This window comes from Amphiura filiformis, chromosome 14, assembly GCF_039555335.1.
Source record: "Amphiura filiformis chromosome 14, Afil_fr2py, whole genome shotgun sequence".
Lineage (NCBI taxonomy): Eukaryota > Metazoa > Echinodermata > Ophiuroidea > Amphilepidida > Amphiuridae > Amphiura > Amphiura filiformis.
The window spans coordinates 18175567-18197815 of record NC_092641.1 but is presented as its reverse complement, the minus strand read 5'-3'; the positions used below and the strand labels follow the sequence as shown (position 1 = coordinate 18197815).

The 22249-nt window shown below is 37.5% G+C and overlaps 1 protein-coding gene and 1 long non-coding RNA gene across 2 annotated transcripts in view; both read right to left on the bottom strand.

The window, feature by feature from the left end:
* The window catches only part of LOC140169797 (orexin receptor type 2-like), a 193279-nt gene that overhangs the window by 92815 nt on the left and 78215 nt on the right, over positions 1–22249 (bottom strand).
* On the bottom strand, positions 1194–8252 carry LOC140169796 (uncharacterized). The gene is made up of 3 exons (XR_011861405.1): positions 8068–8252; positions 4273–4446; positions 1194–2591 (listed from the first exon to the last, which is right to left on the bottom strand). It is a non-coding gene; the product is annotated as an uncharacterized lncRNA (long non-coding RNA).

Genomic DNA, 22249 nt, shown 5'->3' with positions numbered 1-22249 from the left:
CGGTATCCCAAGGTATTTCAAAATTGGCAAAGTACACAACACTACATGAGCTTTAATACATTGTGTGAAAATTCCCACATTATGTCAAAGTTTATGTCACAGACCAGGAGTTTGGGGAATTTGGTAAATACCATAACCACCTGGGTATAAGCCCACCTTCGCTATAAGCCCACCCCTATTTTCAAAACATTCTGGGAACAAGGGTGCACTCAGGTATAAGCCCATTACTAAATTTTGGCCAAGTTTTTAAATCAAATCAATGCTTTGCTCTCATATTTAAGAACAAATATAAAAAAGTATCAGTTGATAATTAACATTCCCTTATTATTTTAAGAAATTGACATAGATGATAGAAATTACTGGCACATTAGACATATACAAATGGGGGTGATTGTTCTTATTTTTAAATTCAAGCACTAGTTCTTCCTCGATAAGCCCACCCCATTTTCAAGTGAAATCTGCCGTCTAGGGTGGGTGGGCTTATACCCAGTGGTTGCAGTAATAAATATATGTTGTGCAACAAACTTAGATAAGCAATTTTCTGGCCATGGGTAGCAGAATGAGTCGACTGTAGATCCGTTGGATAACGCTTTTCCAATGGGATGAACTTTGCTGCTTGGATGATGTCACGATGAGGTTAGCATTTATTCCATATTGAAAAGCGTGTTCCGACGGATCTGCACTCGACCAGCCTCGTAGTGATGGCTGGCAAAAGGAATAATGGTGCTTTATTGATACCCTTATGTACATGTATGATGAGGCAAAATAAATTCACACCAAAAACCAGGTTATTGTTCAGGAAATTAATTCTTATATTATTTAATAAATATAAAGTTTGTAGTAGAAAAATTATTGATCAGGATAGACTTTCCCAATAAATCAATCAATTTTAATCAATCAGCAATACTGTTTCAAAAAGGTTTGACCACTAAAATTTGGATTAATCAATATCTGATCATGGAAGTAAGTACTTCCATGATCTGATCAAATGAACAAGATACACCTTTGCTATATATCATTCAAATATTTTGGTCAATTTTTGGCAATAATTTAAGGGCCAAAATAATGCATGTTTATGGCATTTTTCATTGGCTGTGACAATCAAGCCCAAAGACCAGGGGTAGCATTAAGGCCCGAAAGTCAGGGGTTGTTTTCCGTGTTTTTCACTCCCGAGCTTGCAGAAAATCCAAATACATGGGGTGAAAATTAATTCTCGGGGTGAAAAATATTTTGCAGTGTAGTCAGGGATAGGAGTAAGGTCCAAAAGCAGAGGGTCAGAGTTCACCCCCGAGCTTGCACATTCCCAATATATGGAGGGTCCTGCCAAAGACTTGCAAGTACAAAGACTAATAATGCATTCTATTCTTTAGTAAACAGATTTTCTGTTCTTAACTATACTCAAATAATCAACATTAACTTTTTAATTATGAGCTCACTCTTAGTCTGTATTAAAGACTTTGAATACTTAGACTCTACCATGTCTTTGGAATTTGTGACTAAAATTGACAGAAAACATGGACAATTGCATGTTTTGGGCTAATTCCCCTCAAATTGTCAACAAAAAAAAAGGACATTATTGTTAGAAGTATAGAACTAACTAAAGGATTAAGACAGGGGAATAGCCAAACTATAGCAAAAATTGACAAATGGGGACAAAAATTTGGGGTTTGACTTTGGGGACCATAAATAATCCTGGCTACACCTCTGGATTAGGATTTAGCTATGTTGCAATTGGCAAAGATATTGTCTAATTGTCTTTAATTTAAAAAAAAATAGTGTTGCATTTTTCTAGAATCTGGAGTAATTGCAACAGAATCCCATCCATTTCACATCGGTGATGAACAACGGTGAAACATGATTGAATCCCTAAATGTACGGTATGTACGCTGGAAAAAAAGTGTGTTATCAAGAATTTTATGCTGACAGATTTGATATCAACAAGTTTCCACTGTTCTTGGTAATAACAATCAGCCATCGAATTAACCCAAAGCACCCATGGCATTTTGCCGTGGGTGCCCATCCTACCGCCGTAATGCCCTCAAAATATGTCCTTTACCCAAGGCAATTTACTTGCCGTGCCCTATAATGAAGTTGATGTTTGTGTGTGTTTTCTTCACTTTTGAGAAATTGCCTTGGTGTCCTTCTCAAATTTTCAACAGTTGCCATGATGCCCTCTTGAAATATTACAAAGTGCTGTGCTGCCTTGCCTTTTCAGTGAAACTAAGGCAATTACCAACTTGCCCTAAAAAAAGTTCCTTAAGATCCTTAATTCGAGGGCTTAGGGCTGATAACAATGTCTCAGTTCCTGGGGGCGGGGTAGTGCAATTGGTTATTACTATGGAGAGTCAGTCACATCAGCGAACTGGACCAGGTCTGGCATCAGGTCTACTTCATCAGCATCAGAAGCTTCCACATCATTGATGGCCGACATAATCGTAAGGTCCTGCATTTTAAGTCATCCTGGCTGATGTTGAAGAGAATGCAGCAAACAACAATGTATCACATGCACCCTCTAATACCACAAGCAGGGAAATTTGCTCTTGAGCTGATCAATCAGAACTCAGGTGGATATCCATGGTGGATCTATGACTCTGAAAAACAGTGAGAGAGAGAAAGAGAGAGGGGGAATTATAATCTATTTACAGAAGGTGTTGAAATTTTCAGTATAACATTGGCACACACCATTCACAAACAAGTTGAAGCTATATAGTTGACCAAGTACTGCATTTTTTGATTCACATCAAGCTTCTCAAAACACAGCAAAATAGGTCAAGTACCATTGAGGCCTTTTAACCTGCACCTATTGCAACACATAGAAAGTGAAATTAAATTGTTAAATCCTATCTTTATTTGAATTGTTGTATGAAAACAAACATTTTGATACACCTTTTGTCCAAATCAGAGCACTCTGATATTTTTGACCCCTAAGACCAAAAATGTGACCTTTGACTTTCTCTGCTATAACCTAAGAAGGGTACATCCTGTCAAACTAATAACTACTACATGTAGTATACATCATAAGATTGAGCACGAAAGAGCTTGGAAGTAGTACTACTGTCACGGTAAAAAGCGGTCGTATATTTTTGGTAAGAATAAACAAAAAGTCATTGAATAAAAATATATATATCATAGGCGATTAGGCGTAGATCCCGGGGGGATGGGGGGATAAATCCCCCAATATTTTGCCAGGGGAAATGGTCCATACAATCATCCCCCAATGTTGATGCCTGTATGTGGGTTTCTGACCAAATTAACCTCATATTTGACCATTGTAGCCCCCAAAGTGCAAATTTCTTCAGTACTTCATGCAAATTTATTCCATTTTTGCACCATATTTCAACAGTTAAATTTCAAAATGGCAAAATTTTTCCATACCCGGATATAAATTCCATTTACGGATTACCCGAATTTAAAAAAAAAAATTATTTATTTTTTCGGGTTTGTAGTGTCCCTGGACCTAGAGCTAAATGCTAGGATAATTCATTGTTCACTTATTCATTCATTGAATTTGTATCAATTTTGAAATCATTAATAGAGTATGACATGAGTACAAATTTATTCAAATGACATAGGCCTACAATTTTTTTTTTTTTTTTTAATAAGTCAACCATGAATGATCCTAGCATTTAGCTCTAGGTCCAGGGACACTACAAAGTCGAAAACTTAAAAAAAAAAAAAAATGGTTGATACTGGTACCGGTTTACCCACCGAAATTTACCACGGGTACCGAATACGTCATTACCCTATAGGTCACAGCCTTAAATTTCATTGTATTTGGTTTATTTTAAGGAGATAAGATTCATTCATTCATTCATTCCGTTACTGTTCAAATGAGTGATTCCCAGGCCTCCCTCAAGTAACTCCATGACACATCATGCAGTGCTACAGACAAACTTGAGCAGAAACTGTTATATATTATGGGTGATTTGAAAATAGGCATCCTAGGATGGGCATCCAAAACTTTAAATCAACCGCCTGGCAATACAGAGCTGCCAACTCTCCCTCTTTTCGCAGGAGACTCCCTACTTTTAAACCTTCAGAACCCTTAATTTTTGGTCATCTACCTGAAAAGGAAATGGTTTCATCCATTAAGATGTACACATTTTGACAAATCTCCCTGATTGCAACAGGAAATCTCCCTTTTTTTAAGATTTTAATGCTGGCAGCTCTGGGCAATAGGGGCTCTGACTCTACCCCAGTGATATGCCACTGTCATGCTTGCCTTCACAACCCCCCCAAAAAAAAAAAAAACATAAAAAAATAAAAAAGTACCTGTTGCATGTATTCTTCCTCTGCTTCTGTTTTGAACAGAAGTCATCATCCATGAAGTATAGCAAGAAGTCCCTGCAGATGTTCATTCTCAACAGCTCAGCTGAGATACAATGTACTGTCATCGTGCTGGTTCTGGTTGACCATGATTGTGCCTGTCGTTGATGATACTATTACCTGTATTCAGGAAATTTACAGGAAATTGAATATTAAATACATGATGGAAGTACACTCTGCACTGAGAAAAATGCAAAAATAGGCACAGAATTGGGCAGGGGTGTAGTACCCCCGTAAGTGCATGAACTTACTTATTATTTTACACCCTGTTTCACCACTTTAGTTATTCATTGCATAGCTAACTAACTATAGATACAATTTATTAAAGCTCATAGTGTGGCCTGTAACAAAATTAGATTTCTTTTGAGTTGTTTCATTCATACAAGTACTAAATAGCAAATGCAATAAATTATCAATTTCAAGTAAAACCAGGGTTTTTTCATGATATCACACTATATTTTTCTTACACACCCTGAATACTAACTTCCATTTTGCACAGTTGCATTGCTTGGAACATAAGCTTTCCAAATATGTATACTTTTGCTGTAATTGGGTATTTAGTTTTAAAGATTTCAATACCTTTTTCTAATAAAATGAAATGAACCAAAAATAGAAGTAGGAGTATCAAAATTTAGTGAGGCCAAAGTAAATTGTTTGGTTGCCCTTCCAAGACAAAAATTTCGAGGGTTGGTTGATCGATCTTTTTTTTTCCATGTGTTTTTCCTCCAATTTCTCCAATTGACAAATGCTCGATCATTTTAAGGAAAAAAATTGTGTGTTTTTGGACTGAATTTAAATGTACATAAATACTTTGTGTTTTTTATCAAATATGCATTTAATAGATAAAATGAGTGAATAACAATTATAAAATGTCCTTAATACTGTCCAAATTTAAGGTTGCTTCTAAAAGAGTGAATGGAAAAAAAGCCAACCAAAATTTCTAATTTTTTGGGTCGGTCTCTGAGGGCAACCAAACATTTTTTTTGCCTGATGAAGCAAAAATTATGACCACCCCAAGACTGTACACATGGCAGTGATCGACATATGTGCATATTTGAATCGCAGCACATTAACTTAAACTCACTGAATGTACATGCCCGCATTCAGGTGTGACTTGTCGACACGCTTTGCGGCCTAACCGCACAAAAGCATTGACAATTGACATCACTACCAAACTTGAGGTGAACCAAATTATACTATGCTGAGACTAGAGCTTGTCTGTACATACAGACCATGTAGTTGTAGAGACTGTTTTTACTATTTTTTGTGCTGCTGTGCCAGTGCATAGACCGTAGACAATGGTTGAGCTATATTTAAGGTTTACAAAGCTTGCGAGGTGAAAGTGATTTTTGAAATATTAGTCCTATTAAGTTCTATCAGGGGCGGATTTAGAGGGGCGCACCCGCGTGCCCCCTCTATTTTTTGCAGATCGGCGCCTGACTCTGTGTATTTTTGCAGAGCGGCGCCTGACTTGTGTGGGCGCCGAACCACGGCGGCGGTGGTGGTCATTCATAGGCCAGCTCACATCACACACTATAGGTGGCGCTATTCATCCATAGGGAAGTGGAATGTGCATGTACGGTCCAAAAATGGCTTTACTGTGGGGCTCATTGGAGAAAATCAGTAAAAATTAATTTTGACAACCAAAACCTTTAGTGATGTTGACTTAATATGTTGGTACTGGCATGATACTGGATTCATAAACTATCACATAGTGCAATCCATGTTCCACCAAGTCGACGCTTGATTTAGCTCAAAAGCAATTTGTGTGTAAATCAAGACCATCCAAAACAGCTTTCTTACAGTAAAGAATAGGAGGTCATCTGGGGTCACATACAGTAGTGTGCATTGTACATGTGCCTGCTGCATGGCTGTCACAATTTCACACACAAAATTTTGGGCAAATTGATGACACTATTTTTGTCTGTAACTTCAAAAGTATATGCACTAGAAACATGATTGACCCCTTATTGTTTAGGTAATTCAATTCTCTTTCAAATGAAAGAACTTTCAGCTAAAAATATTGAACTTCAAAATTTTATGAACATCCCTATCATTCATAAACAACTTTTATTTAATTTCCTTCCTGAAAATGTATACTTTCATAATACTATCATTATTGCATTGCGGCAGTCATACACATGTCATGATGTACAGTCGGGCATTAGTTCACCACGTAAACTTGTATGGCTCAAAATTCGGACCGCTCGCCATTAAGTTTACTGCTTTCTGTGTTTTGAAATTTGTTGACGTTTTAATGATCCCCGATTTCCGGTCGATTATTTTAGCTGTGTGGCGTCACGTGCATGACGCTAGTGGGTACCAGCCAAACTTCAGAAGAAAAAAATCACGATCGCCGATAACGATGTGATATGGGACTTACATAGGATTACACAGAGATATTTCTTGCCAAAATTTGACCATTTCTAGGTAGCTTTGCCCTACTTTGTCTGTGTTATTTGTAAAAGGACAGTCTTAAGTAAGTAAATGTGCAATGCTTTTACTGTTTTGATGTTTTGGGAGACTGGGAGGGATCAGAACAAAAAAAATGATGGAGCCTATTCTTGACTGTGTAATATTATCAAATTCGTGGACATCGTGGAACATACTCTTTGCGTGGCTGTGCGTAGTAAGCAGTTGTATGCGCAGATAGCCTCGCTAATATGGACGCCAGAGAGTAGCGTTATGCTGGCGTGTAGTTAGCATGATTAGTCGCGGAGTAACAAGCGTAGTTGAATGTTCCACGATGTCCACGAATTTGATAATTTTTCTATAGTCGGGCATGGCGGACTATTCTGTGCTGTGGCTGTACGTACTATGGGGTATAGTCTGTCCACTTAGAAGTACAAAGTAAATAGACCTCGGAAACTGGAGGTATGAGAATATATTCTTCAGACGTCAGTGCAATGCGCCTAATTGCTTCTTTGGCGCGCCAACTATTGCACAATTTGTACTTGCCGAGCGCACCACGCTATTTACGCGTCACGTTTTTTTAACACGCAGTGCATGTGACGCAAAGCATCGACCCCAGGTGCCACAAATTTGGTTTGTACTTCTATGTGGACAGACTATAGGCCTACTGACTGAACTACCATGCATGCATGCAGTGCCGTACTATTACGCTGACTTTCGTATTCGGCGAGGAGGACGATTTCGACCTCCTGGTTTGTTTACAAACAGAGAGGTAGACAAAAGACCTTTCCGCTTGTCCAAACACTAAAGTATCAGAAGGATGGTCCACAATAGCGTGATTCACGTAACATGAATAGGGATTAAAAAGCTGTCACGTAGAACCATGTGCTTCTTTTGTCCTATTTGCTAACAAGATTTCATATGGAAACAGTTCAGACCCAGTACAGGATCATGTCAGAAATTAATATTTTGTTCTGGGTCTGATTATTCGGACTAGCATGCATGCAGGCGGCTTGGGCCCATGCATGCCAGGATCTGTGATGCATAGATGACAGCCACTACCAGTGGCACTACCATGACTACTTGTAGAATTGTGAATGCCGTCGATTTCGCCGCGCATGGCCGGTAGCATTTCCATTATGTTATATTTATCACTTATTTATTTGTAAGCTTACATCGGATGCAGTGATGTATTGTACTGAAATTTGTCAGTGTCTCTGAATAATTTCATGATTTTATTCAGTTCGGTGAAATTTACTCAGTTGGTTATTTGTATTTTCATGTATCAGTCCCCCAGTGAATTCATTTGGAATATACAGTATTACTCACAAAATTAAGAAAACATCATCCGAATCTCCGGTTGTTCACGATCGCATCTCACTTGTAAACAAAGTGAAATTCCCACCTGCTCCCACTTCCGGCAAGAAATTGTAAAAATCGCGGGTGAAAGTGCGTTCGAATTTCTAGGTCACGCAAATCACACAAAATATTGAGAGGTCATCGGTGTGACATTGTTGTCAGAATTGAAAGGTGATAATGCGGGTCTCTGATTGGTCAATCGGCGAGTGTTGCACACCCCTTCTCTATTTAAAATGCGGAAATAAATACTATCTATGAATAATTCATCATTCATCGATCATGAATATGCATGTTATCGTCACGTTAAAATCATCCGATCGAATCGTATCATGTTTATGGCGCTTACTACGTGTATATAGTGTAGACTTGATCCACCAGTCCTTCAACTGCTTACGCACGGTTATCGGGTTGTGCTTTTCTCAGGGGAGAGGGCAAGTAAATGAATACCATTTAAAATGATCATTTACTGTGTGGAATGAACAATATTTTGTGATATCTTCTAATTATAAATTTATTAAAACATCAGAAAGGGTAAAAAATCAGACAGATTCACACTATATATTTGTTAAAAACGTATTTTATTTCACACATTGTACAAATATCACAAATAATACAAGAATGCCTACAGCTCTTGGTTTGACCTTAAATGACGCCCACTACTGTATATGTCCACTATTAAGAGTAAATCGTCAAAATGCGTGAAAAGCGTCATATTTATGTGTGTAAAATATGAGCCAAACGATTTGTCTTTGGTGTATTAAATGGTCAAACAAAATACCGAAATATCAAAACTAAAGTCAAGTGTCACTACTTGAGCTAACTGTATTACTAACCACGTGTCACTTATGTACACATGCAGCAAAGGATAGTGTACTTATAAGACTAACCTCGGGGTGAGATGTGTAAACCTTGGCGCTCTTTTGATTTAGAGGAAAGTGACGTCTACCTTAATCTCAGTGTAAAAAATAACGCTTTTAGGAAAACTACATAATTATTCCCTCTTGGGATAATCCCATGAATATATTTCTTAAGCATTTTGTACATGACATTGTTATTTATTTCCGGGATGAAATTTTGCTAAACTTCTGCAAAAAAGGAACACCTGCAGAAAAGCACTTGTTTTTTTTATTGTACATGTAATACAACTTGAATTCGCTTCAATGACACATTTAGCACTGGTAATTGGTGTATATCAAGGCAGCTATTATTATTAGCGTCATTGTTGTTATCTTGCGATAAGGCGGGTCTTTATTAACCCACTTGCCCAATTTCCAGCGGTAACCGCTGCTAAAAGCTTTCCCGACAATATTATCTACTTTCAATAATTGGATCTAACTTTCACTTTTATTGAATAGCTCAGATTTCATTCGTTGATCTTTCGATTTATATATGAGTCAATTGAGTAGTAATCAATGGTATTTTGAATCATATAGCTTAGAAGATAATGACAAGTATTCATTATACTGATATAGTAAGCACATTTTTAAGCTCGTCCAATTTATAAATACTTAACAAACTTATTCAAAACCTCCTAACCAGTTAAAGGTGAATAGGCATTTTTTATTTGGAGAAGCAAAGCTCTAACAGCAGGCTGAATGTTCTTGCAAGTTTTACGCTGCACTCCTTCAGGACTCTAGCGGGGATTTCATCAGGTCCAGTAGCTTTATCTGGTTGCAAATCCCTGAGAGGCTTTCTAACACATTTGACCTTGAATGCTATCTTTTTCATTGGGCACGTTGCTGGATGCTTAACTTCAGGAGCAGATTCTTCTGCGCTGGCAAGCTGACATTTAGCAGCAAAGTTCTGGCAAAATCATTCAGCTTTGTCTTTTGATGTAGTGCATATTTGACGATCATCCTTCAGCACTTGTATATCAACTCTGTTGGACTTACCAGCCAGTGTATTAACAGGGTTCCACCATTTCTTGCTGCTGAGGCCGCCATCTGAGAGTTCATTTCTCAACTTGTTGTTATAGTTCCATTTGGATACCTTCTCTGTATGATTGTACTCCTTTCTAGCTTTTGTAAACTTATCGTTGTTTGTCTTGGTGTTGTTCTTTTTTTAGCTTCCTGAAAAATCATATACCGTCCCCAGTCTCCATTTCGAAAATCTCCATTGCATCACTGATAGTAGAGGTGATGTTGCTGCTAGCTTCTTCAGGGTTATCAGATTGAAGTGCAAGAGACCAGTATGCAGATGCATGAAAATCTCTCATCCCCAGTAGTCAGGCTTATCGTACTGCCATACTTGCATTCCAATGCTCCATAAGCGTTGTGTTGTAATTTATGGCTTTCAACAGTCCAAAGATGATTATTTGTTCAACGCACGAATCGAAAGGTTACATACACTCAAATATTCTATTAATAGGTTTTTGGGGGTCTATTTATCAATAAAACCCGAGTTAATATCATAAGTAGAAGTCTCCGAGGTAACAAATATGCCACAATCATTATAACATTGCATTCCCATGGCAACCGTAACTCAACAAATTTGATGGTCTTTGAAAAATGTCATAAAATATCATGCACATTATACAGTCTATTGAGACGTTAACTGATATATCACGAACAACTCAATCATCACATTATCATGTCCCAATAACCACGAATCTCGGTTATATCGGTGGGATTATGTTATTCTTGGCAGAGCGGAACAATATGAGTCTGCTGAATAATTCATCATGACGGATGGGAATGACAGAACGATAGTAAATACTAAACTCCTGCTAAACTCTTGGAAAGTTTTTTCAAGCATCTTTATTTGTGACATATTCATATCGTGTTGCATATCAATGGATAGCTACAATACTCCGCTTTACAATGCCTCATTTCAAATATATAGTTTTAGTTTTGGTTTTGGTTTTGGTCACGTGGTTTCCTATTGTCCTGCCTAACCACTTGAATCATAAGATATCGAACTCATTGTTTCTACCTTTTGTTTAAAACCGAACATTTGTGTCAGTCAGTTTCGGTTTTGGTTTCAGTTTCTTATAAGTGGTGTGGATCGTAAAATTATTTGATTTGAAGTTACCTACTCTAAGTATACAAAAGAAATGTTTAAATTTCGCAGTGCAATATTCACGAGCAGAGAAGTCGAACAAAGCAGTCTACATTTGAAAGCATTGATTTAGTTTGAAAGCATTGACTTGAGACTACGAATTAGCCTAAGCTGATTTCACTGTGAAAATATATAGACCTTTAATTAACAGAATGTTCTTCTTGTCAAAACCAATTAATTTTACTGACCTGACAGTTTCGGCCATCTTGGTCGAAGGCCATCATCGGAGTGATGGTACTTGATCCTTCCTTCTGGTTGATTGGTCACCAACAGAGGGCGCACTAGCGCCCAGAAGTGGATCGTATACGTGACTGAGAAAATGGGCCCCCTCATCTCTGTTCATGGTGTTTGGAGCTCTCTTTCTTATCCACATGGATTCTTTGATGCGGCGTGCCCCCGAATCACATTCTTTGTCAAGGATTTTGGCGCCGTCCCAGTTGATTACATGATTATGCTGAACTGCGTGGTCTGCGATTGCTGATTTGGATTGTTCGATTTGAGATTGTTTCCTGGTTTGTCTAGTAAAGATACCTTTACTTTTTGCTACTTTGTCCGATTCCTTCTTATGTTCACCCAATCTGGTTTCAAAACGACGACCTGTCTCACCCACATAAGTAGTGTCACAATTGGCGCAAGGTATCTCATACACACAATCGGTCGTACATAGGGGTCTCTTTTGTCCTTGGGGTGGACTAACAATTTCCTCAGGGTAGTATGAGGGCGTACCGCGGTGGCGATGCCATGCTTTCTAAAAATGCGAGTGGTCGTTTCAGACAATTTCTCAACATAAGGAATGATGACAAGTCCTTTGTTTTTCTCTGTGGAGTCCTTGCTCTTGTTCGGTTTTGCCACCTGTTTATTGTCCATTTTGCGTTTTACCTGGTTAAACGTCCACTCCGAGTACCCACATTGTTTTAGGGCGCGTTTGATTTTGTCCTCTTCCTGTTCTATATCCTTCTTTTCCGTAACAACACAGTTCATCCTATCCAACAGCGTGCGGACCACACCTAGCTTATGATGTATGGGGTGATGCGAAGCGAAATTGAGGTACTGGTCTGTGTGCGTTGCTTTCCTGTAAACCAGCAGTTTTACAGTACCATCGGGTTTGCGGACGATAAGTGTATCGAGAAACGGTATTGACCCCTCATGTTCTTTCTCATAGGTGAACTTAATATTGTCCGTAGGGTCGGTTTGATTCAGATGAGTGGTTAAATTATCAACTTGGTTTTCGTTGACAATCTCCAAAATGTCATCGACATACCGTTTCCAGAGCCGTGGTTTACAGTCTAATGGGGCTGTCGCAATGGCTTGTTGCTCTAAAAACTCCATATACAAATTCGCGACCACCGGGAACACCGGACTCCCCATCGCTGCACCAAATCTTTGTTTGTAGATTTTCCCTCGAAACAAGAAATAGGTGGTGGTGAGTACAAATCTTAGAAGGTCGATCACATCGTCTACCGCGAGCAAAGTCCTGTTTTGAGAGTCTTGTCTTGTTGTAATCTGATTTTAATGACATTCAACGATTCATCAATCGGCGTGTTGGTAAACAGCGAGACGACATCGTGAGAATTGAAAATCTCACCCTCCTCTATTATGACTTCCGCTAAGCCCTCGGCAACTAACGGCGATAATATATCGGCTAAGGCTCTCGACGTTTGGTAAGCAATAGACCCTGTGTAGTCTACAATAGGCCTCACTTTGTTACCGGGTTTGTGGATTTTAGGAGTGCCATAAATTCTAGGAATGTTCTCTGCCGTAGGAAATAGAAGATCATATTGATACTTCTTGATCTTATCCTCCTTTTTGAGTCTACTGAGAATGGCTACTAGATCTCTTTTGTAGCGTTGGGTAGGGTCTGAAGGCAATAGTTCATATGTACGCTCATCCGACAACATTTCCTGTATTTTCTCCTCATACTCAGAAGTATCCATAAGAACTGTGGCTTTGCCCTTATCTGCTGGTAAGATAAGTATGGAATCCTCCTTTTTCAGATCTTGAATGGCACGTCTTTCCTCTGCCGTAATGTTAGATTTCGGAGGTCGAGCATTTCGTAGAGCCCCCGAAATTTCCGATCTAAGAACAGTCGCTTCATTGCTAGGAAGCTTACGGCACGCCTGTTCCGTCGCTACAATATAATCCTCATACGGAATCTTACTCGGCGCCGGCGAGAAATTCAAGCCCTTAGCCAACACACTTTCCTGCGGTTTAGTAAGCTTATGTTTTGAGAGATTGATAACCCATTTCTTGAGTTGTTCGCCACCTAGTTCAACATTCTCTGGGGTATTGCGTCGTTTATTTGAAGCTGAATTGCGTTGTAAAGTTTCCAACTTTTGTTGCTGCCGCCATTTTGTTTTGGAAAACTCACTTTCCGTTTTGCGTGTCACATGATCGGTCACCTGATTGACTAGCGCTTCCGGGAACCGGGAATTTAATTCAGTCTCTAAATTCGCTTTTTCCTGTTTAAAGTTACTGATCTTATTTGTGGTAACTCTGATCCTTTCGCGAACGAGTTGTTGACGAGCATTCTGAACAATATCCCTCGCTCTCGCGGTATTAATGGGGCATTTTAAGCGTAGACTCGGCGGTGTTATGCGCAATTCCTTACAACGTAATGTAAATACGAGATGGTTACGGTACCTGGCGATTTTCTTGCCAATGTTTTCATAATCACGTACAGTCTTGACATGGTTCTGTCCATAATTCTCACGTATATTCTTGAAGAAATTCATCAGGTTTGTTTGATACAATTAACAGAATGTTCTTCTTGTCAAAACCAATTAATTTTACTGACCTGACAGTTTCGGCCATCTTGGTCGAAGGCCATCATCAGGTGATGGTACTTGATCCTTCCTTCTGGTTGACCAACCAACAGAGGGCGCAAGCGATCAGAAGTACCATCGTATACGTGACTGGTCACGTACCAAGATTCTCGAAACTGTACGCTCAGTGGGCGCTAATTGCGCCCTCTGTTGACAAAGAAGAACATTCTGTTAATTGTATCAAACAAACCTGATGAATTTCTTCAAGAAAATATATAGACCATCAAAATATTTCCACATACATTACAATAGGCACTTGACAGATTATGACTTCAGTGATATAAACACTATTATTCACAACCCTATTTATGTGCATGTCGCATGACGGAAGATCAATATCACAGAAAGCTGGTTTAAACTAACTTTTATTCAATTTATTTATTGGAGAATAGAGAGAGAGAGATAGAAGAGATCGCCAGGGAAAGAGGGTAGGGGTGTGTGTGTGAGGGGGTAGGGGGGTAAGGGTAAGGGAGAATGTGAAACAGAGGGGAGAGAGCATTGGAAGTGGGAAGGGAAGGAGGGGAGAGGGGGGCTCAAGAGTGGAGTGGAATAATAGGGAAGAGTCGATATCGAGTGTGGGGAGGGGGGAGGGAGGAGGATATATATAGGTGGCGGAGGAACATAGGTAAGAGGTATGGGTTGTGCTTTCCGGGGAATAATCTAATTCATAATCAAATCATCTACATCATCATGCATCGTTTATATTTCAGACAAATAAACAAAACACCCCCACCCCTCAATATATGCACATGATTTCTACATGTAGGTCTAGGCCTCGTATCCATCATTTGTGATGCGATCAAGCAAAATCAGTCGGAACTCGGAAATATTGATTTTGAGATACAGCCAAACAAAGGAAATATTTCCTATTGTTTCCCCTTATTTTGGAAACTCTTTAATTGCTCATATCTTTAAAACTAATTGTTCAATTCCAATTATTTACCTTCCGGGCTGTCGAGATTACAGCTTGATAAATACCATCGTCATTCAGCAACCGTTTATATTAGTACACACAATCTGTATAATACGAGTAGTACTAGTTCTCGTACTAATGGCGTTACTGATCCAATCACAAAATTGCATGATAATCTCGGATGTATATTTACAATTAGGTTGAAAAAATACCTGTTCGTGTTAAAATATACTCATATAGCACATTATTATAGGGTTTTTTTTACAAAAAAGAAGCGTATTACTTCAATTTTTAAATAATAATACTGATCAGTGTCGTGGGTTGTGATATTTCGGATGCAACTGTATCCAATAAACGGTCATTGACTGGGCTTCCTATTACAAGCAATCCTACTTGTTGAAATTAGATAAGAAAGCAGATCTTTAAATGCTTTATGATCTTAAATGGTATTTATATAGCCTTCTTTTTGAGTGGTAAGTTTGATCGATTTTTGATATGTATAGTATTCCTGTTCAAAATTATGTAATACTAGTAAAGAATTGCTTTATCTTGCAAAAATGAGGTTGCAATTCACAAAGGAAAAAAAACGGTATTCTGTCGGTCCATGCCACATCCCTTCCGGTTGACAATGCGACTCACAGTCGAGTGAAGACAAGTCCTTGGTTCTAGTTTTTGTTGATGATTTCTGTCATTGGTGTTGTGTATATTTCGATCGCAAATATTCAGTGGAATCAAACACGTTTCTGAGTCTGCAGAGTAGAAATTACTTACTTGATGTATTGTTAAATATAGTGACAAACTGACAATTAAATTCCATGGTCGAGTGTTAGTTTTTTCGAAATTGAATTTGGAGTGATCAGCATCGATATTTAGCCTCCTTCACAGCTGGTTTCTGTTGTTCATAACAAACCATGAGCTTTGTGAAGCTTGGGCTCAAGACTAGAAGTAACCCGGATGTTGGACCGACAGAATAATTAATTTTATATTATTGGTATTATTTTTCTCCTGATCTGAATTCTGTGTTAACTGGAATCGACTTAAATGTTATAACCAACGAGCTGTATATTAGTGTTTGGCAATCTGTCACAGCTTTAATGTCATGATGAATTACGGTGAACGTTTATATCTATGCTCAATTGACTTTTTAAATTTTTGCCTATATTTGTCTCAGCATTTGCGGCTTGATGCTTCTTTACGTATTGGGATGCGATCACTTTGGCCATTATATTGTTGTGATCTAATAATTGAACTGTTGAGTTAATTCAGTTTTGTTTTATTTTATGGTTAGGGTTAGGGTTAAGTTTATCTAATCCTAACCATAACCCAGTTTCAAATTCACAGTATTTGGACCGAGCTGGGTTTCCACCTATAACACCTACAAAATAACATGTTTTATTGACTTTACAAAAAACAAAGAGAGGAATATATATTTCATTATAAACACTTTCTTCACTAAGAAGTTTGTTGTAAGCTGTTGTACCTATTGAGCGATCGCATCCCAATGCATTCAAAAAAGAACGGAGTTGGCTTGTTGTACGTATTGGTAGTGGCGTAGCCAGAGGGGGTGGTGTGCAGGATGGCCGGTGCCCCCCGCTATTATGGCCGGCGGTTCATGTAAACGCATCGCAAATCAACGCATCGCAAATGCGGTGGTAGTATGAACGAACCTTTAGGGTGACGAATACACTATGTTTAACCCTCATGCAGAGTGAAAAAAGCGAAAAATTATACAAATAATATTTAAAATTAGGAAACAAATTGAAATATACATTGCTAACAAAATGTTGGTTCAACAATTAACAAATTCCGTCGGTACATTAACGAGTTGTGCCCCCGGTTCCGAAATCATGTCTACGCCACTGCGTATTGGTTCATACTAATCACATGAGCAGCAAATCACAGCCAAGGATCGAATATCACAGGAAAAAATGCCAAATGCTGCGGAGAAGCAAAAATGTAAAATCTGTTGCGTCAAAGTACAATAACTCGAGTAGTGGTTATAACCACAGCAATTACTGCCATTTACATTGTTGGAAGTGTTAGATCTTCACATACCTTTGGTAGGTAGTGTACAACTATACCTTTGAAGGAATAACATGAAAGTTCAATAACCATTCGAAAGCAAAGTTAAATAACGTGATTTATCATAATACACTAAGTTGAAGTACTAAATGCGATTCATGCATGAAGTTTAAACACTGTGTTTAGCTGCACTTGAGTCGACTGTGCGTTCAAAATGTGATTGGATTACTTTGTTTCCTGCTTTGGATTGATGAGAAACGCTCAGCGGAACTCAAGAGCAAAGAGAAATCAAAGCAAAGGAGCCCGCAAAATATGTTTTTAAAGGGGATTGGGTGTCTTGTTGTCGGGTGTTTTAAAATCGATAGGTTCTATTACATATAATTCTCTGTTGCTCGGAGTTGCACGTGGGTTGATCATAAACATCGACACTCATGTTATCAAATGTAGGTCATCCGATTGATTGTTCACAGCAGAATTTTTTTTTCGAATGGGCTAATATGTGATGCGATCAAGCAAAATCAGTCGGAACTCGGAAATATTGATTTTGAGATATAGCCATACAAAGGAAGTATTTCCTTTTGTTTTCCCTTGTTTTGGAAACTCTTTGATTGCTCATAACTTTGGAACTGGCTGTTCAATTTCAATGGGGTTTTCTGCAAAATCAAGCTTTGTAAATGTTTTTTACTATCCTATAAGAAACTGAAAATTTATTATTGCCGAGTTCCGACTGATTTTGCTTGATCGCATCACATATTACGGATGCAACCCCTGCTTAAACTGACTTACTTTAAACTTCAATTTATTACATCTAACGTTTCATATTCTCCTTCAGAATTGTTAAAAGGTCGTCCTACATTTTATAGCGTCAAGAGACAGATTGATTTGAGAAATTGTTTTTTACATGTAAATAATTTTATTGATCACTTTAGAAAACTGTTTCTAAAGATATTTGATTAAAAAGTGAGTGTACGGAAACTTAATGTTTATTCAACTACATAGTGGTTATTTACTTAAGAAATAAAGGGTAATGCATTATCCTTTACACGAAAATAATGTGTCCGAGGCAGTAAAAACGTAAATAATGGGTGAGGCGCAGCCGAACCCATTATTTAAACGTTTTTACTGCCGATTTAAAGAGAAAATATCATATTTTTTACCAAAATATTACAAGTTGTTTACCTCAAGGTGGAGCGCCTACGCGTAGCCGAAGCGTAAGTGATAGCGATATTGCAGAACGCGTAACCAAGCGTAATGCCTTGCGTAGAATGCGTAACGACGCTAATATACTGCATCGCGCTTTGCTGTGCGCTGTGATGCGAGAAGAACATAAAGTTCGTTGCCCCGGCCACTTTATTGCTAATTAATGGTCTTTCACGTGACGCGTTTCAACAAATCACAGTGCGCGATTTTGAATAATGGGTCGTGGGGGTAATAGAATACATAATAGATCCTTAATGTAACTGAATATAGTTCTGAAACAATCAATAGCGTTCAAAAACATTAGAATAAAATAAACCGTTTTACAAATGAAAGATAAGGTAGCTTTAAAAAACAGGATTAAATTCACACAGGGCTAACAAGTGGATCCTATTATAATAGATAATGCCGAAATGTCATATCCCTTAAAGATTTACGAGAAGCGACGGATTGGGGTCAAAATACAAACGATGGCGGACTGTAAATATTTTATTTTGCATAAGCTTTTATTTTTCACCCTGTTTAGTTGATATAAAAACTTCACAAAAAGTAACGCAGACGTTAAAAAGACGTCTATAAAATAATAAATAAATAAAATAAATTTTGGATTTATAAAGCGCCTTTCTCCAGATCTTAGAGGACTCAAAGCGCTGTAATTTCGCTGCAATGGTGAATCATCACAATCAGATTGCATCTATAGCTTCAAAACTATTGATTACTTTCACAATAGTTTAACACAGATAGAACGATGATTTAGTTTAGTGCTTTTAAAGAAAAATACCCGAATTAAAAAAGTTGCCGTTATTTGTATTCATTTAAACTCAACGCAAAGATATATAATAGCGGGTTTTATGCCATAATGCTTGCGTTATATGGTAACCATTGATTGCTATAAACTGCAACTTTTTAAATTAAGATATTTTTCTTTAAATATACTTACTATGTTCTTAATTTCGAACGACATTGAACGTATGAAGAATCAAATTGTGCGTATATATACCATCGTTATTTTTATGTTAAAGTAATATAAGTTTTTATAACAGCTGCGTTAGTTTTTGTGAAGCCTTTAATTGTACGGTATTTACGGATACAACAACATTCGTGGAAAAGAATTAGAATTAGAGTTGAACTACGGTCACTTTCTTGTCAGTATAAAATGACGTTGAAAGGTTCACACACTTACCAGGGATATCTACTCATGGTTAAAAACGTCCGCTGTTTTTATCAATTTAAAAGATAAACGAAACCTTTAAATCATATCAATAAGTTCACTTGTGATTGAGGTCATGAGTTCAAGAACCTCTATTATGAGATTATTCAACTTAACCGTTGGTTGACAACGAGGATGATTAATTTGATATCTACTTGATACGTAAGTTAGATCAAATTCGCTCAACAAAAAAGACGTTATCGTGGCAGAACGAAAGATAATCTCTATTAATAGTCGAAATGGTCGAAAAAATATGTTTCTATTTGATTCGAATTATCGACATCAAAATATAGGCATGATTGAATAATATTTCTCCAATTTTGGTATTGATTTCTGTGCATGGCTATATTATCATCTTCCTAAACGCTTCTCGTCGGTTAAAACATCACTATCAATAAAATTTCGCAATAACGCCCTCTTGATTGAAAAGGGTTACTCAGGACAGTCTACAACAAACTGAATAACATTAAATAAAAAATAAATAAAGAAACACATTATATGTTGAAATTATAGATTGACGAGGAAACAACTCACATGTTCCAAAGATCAGGCTTGAGAAAAAAAATCACAAACCATGAACTAAAAAACAAACAAGACTTATGCTCCAATGAGAGAAGCACTAAAAAGTCCAGAAAATAGTCCAAGACACCGACCCAAATCCACATGCCTATCATCAATTGATGAAATATCTGAAAGAACTGACAGCCATATAGATTTTCTTAATTCTAACGGGCCCCAATGCGTGTTGCTTTCTAATTGGTGTGATTCAAAACTGTAAAACTTTCGTCGAAATTAATCAAAATGTTACATAGCTACATTATAATACCTGCTAAGGGTTAAATCTTCCCAAACGGAGCTACGTGACAAACCGTAATCCCGTATAACCTACCTCACTTCGTCTTAGTTTTGTTAGTGGTTAAATAATGAATTCGAATTAAACGTTTTCCCTGTGGTAAAGCAGATATATTTTGCTTTCACCTAATGGAAAGTTAATAATTTACACCAACACTGATTCCTCGCTGATTACTAGTACAAAGGTTTCAAAGGCTACTTGTATTTTTTGTGATCAAGAGACTACACTACTCATCCGATTTTAAGACGTTCTTTCTATATACTTGACCTGCTATCTTGGTGTGAAGTAAAAAACGAAGTAATAAACCATTTCCAGATTATGATCTCTTTTAGTTGTAGTAACTACAAATTTCGAACGTTTGAGGACTTGTTCACGGTCGTAGCCGTGAGTTCCAATTTATGGAACTAGATCTCTTTAGATATTGAAAAATGAATATTAAAAAAACCCACTATAACACAAAACATAAACAAAACTAATTTTTATGAGAGTGTTCTATCATTGCTTTCATTTTATTGAATTGTAGCAATAATATGTGTTTTATTGTCTAGATAATATGAATGAAACCAAAGGTTTTGTTATAATTTAAGATCACAAAACTCTAAAAGTTGGTACTGTTTGTTCGTTAGATGGGTGTCAATGTAGCTCATGTTGACTTGGACATACAGAGAGCTCATCGTACCCCTACTGGTCCCCCAAGACTGGGGCAGGCCAGACCAAGGCCCATCCATGTTTCTTTTGGGCATTTTCAGCAAAAGGAGACCGTTCGTAAAGCGGCTATTGCTACATTCAATACCAGCAAGTTCCAGAACAGCAAGCTGTTTGACCAAGATGTAGGTTTTTAAATTCATAACCCTGGTTGATACTTGCAATACTTTGCGCATTTTGACCAAGATGTAGGTTTTTAAATTCATAACCCTGGTTGATACTTGCAATACTTTGCAAATTTTATGTCATTAAATGAAAGAGCACACTTACATTGTCCATACACTAGATTCATTGCAATGAGCAATGGCCAATTCGCTTTAAATTGCAAAGTTTGTGCAAAATGGGACTATTTTTGCTTATTTTGTCATACGGTTGTAAAGTCAATGAACAATGTCTTTGCTTAAGGGTAGACGAGGTATTGTTTGTCGAAGCAACCTAAAAATCGATTTTCATTAACTAGATCAATATATTATTGAAAAATAACACCTTGATGTTTTGCAAAAGTTCATTCTACAAATCGTATACCTTGCAAACTTGCTTAATTTATTGTTGTTCAATGAGTTATATACGTTTTACAAAAGTGTTGTTGTTTCAGCCCTCTATACAACGTAACTCAAGAACCGCATCATCTATAAAAGTATATCTGTGATATTTTAATTCTTCTACACGCTCGCTATGAATTGAGCAATGCAGTTTTGACTAAAACTCACTACTATTCGTAAGATGTTGTGAACTACCAAATCACAACAGTTTAAAATAGCTAATAACCTTAAAGAGCGCTTAGAAATCAATATGAAATTGGTTGCAGTTGATAAGAGGAGGAGGCCCTTGTATATAGCACAGAGGGTTTTAACTTAAGAGGTTTAAAAACCTCTTAAGTTGATTAAGTCCAAAATGAGAAAGAAACATACAATACCAGTAAAATACACTGGCATGTTTTTTTTCTTTATTTTCAGCGCCCACATGACGAAAGGTTACTTGCCTGTAAGGCTTTTTGCCTCTTGTTGTGTTCTATTTTGTTTGTTGTGAGGGATGCTCCTCGTATAGTTGTTCCATTTGGAGCTGCCTTTGACCTTTAGTTTGCCATACATGTCCCTCAGATAGTTGTTAAATTTCTTCACCTTTTTGAATTCGGTTGAATCACATAATCAAAGGAAATAAATTGCCTCGATAAAATGGGAAAAAATCAGGCTAAACCAATCTGTTTCTATCTCAACATAGGGTTTTATCAATGCAACGTGCCAACCAAACTTATTGCAGGAAAGCAAAAACCAGAAAAACATCAATCTGTTAAACACCATTTTTATAACTAATTGAAGCTGCAACAATCTATATAATAGTATCTGTATACTATGCTGAATAGCTGCTTTAAT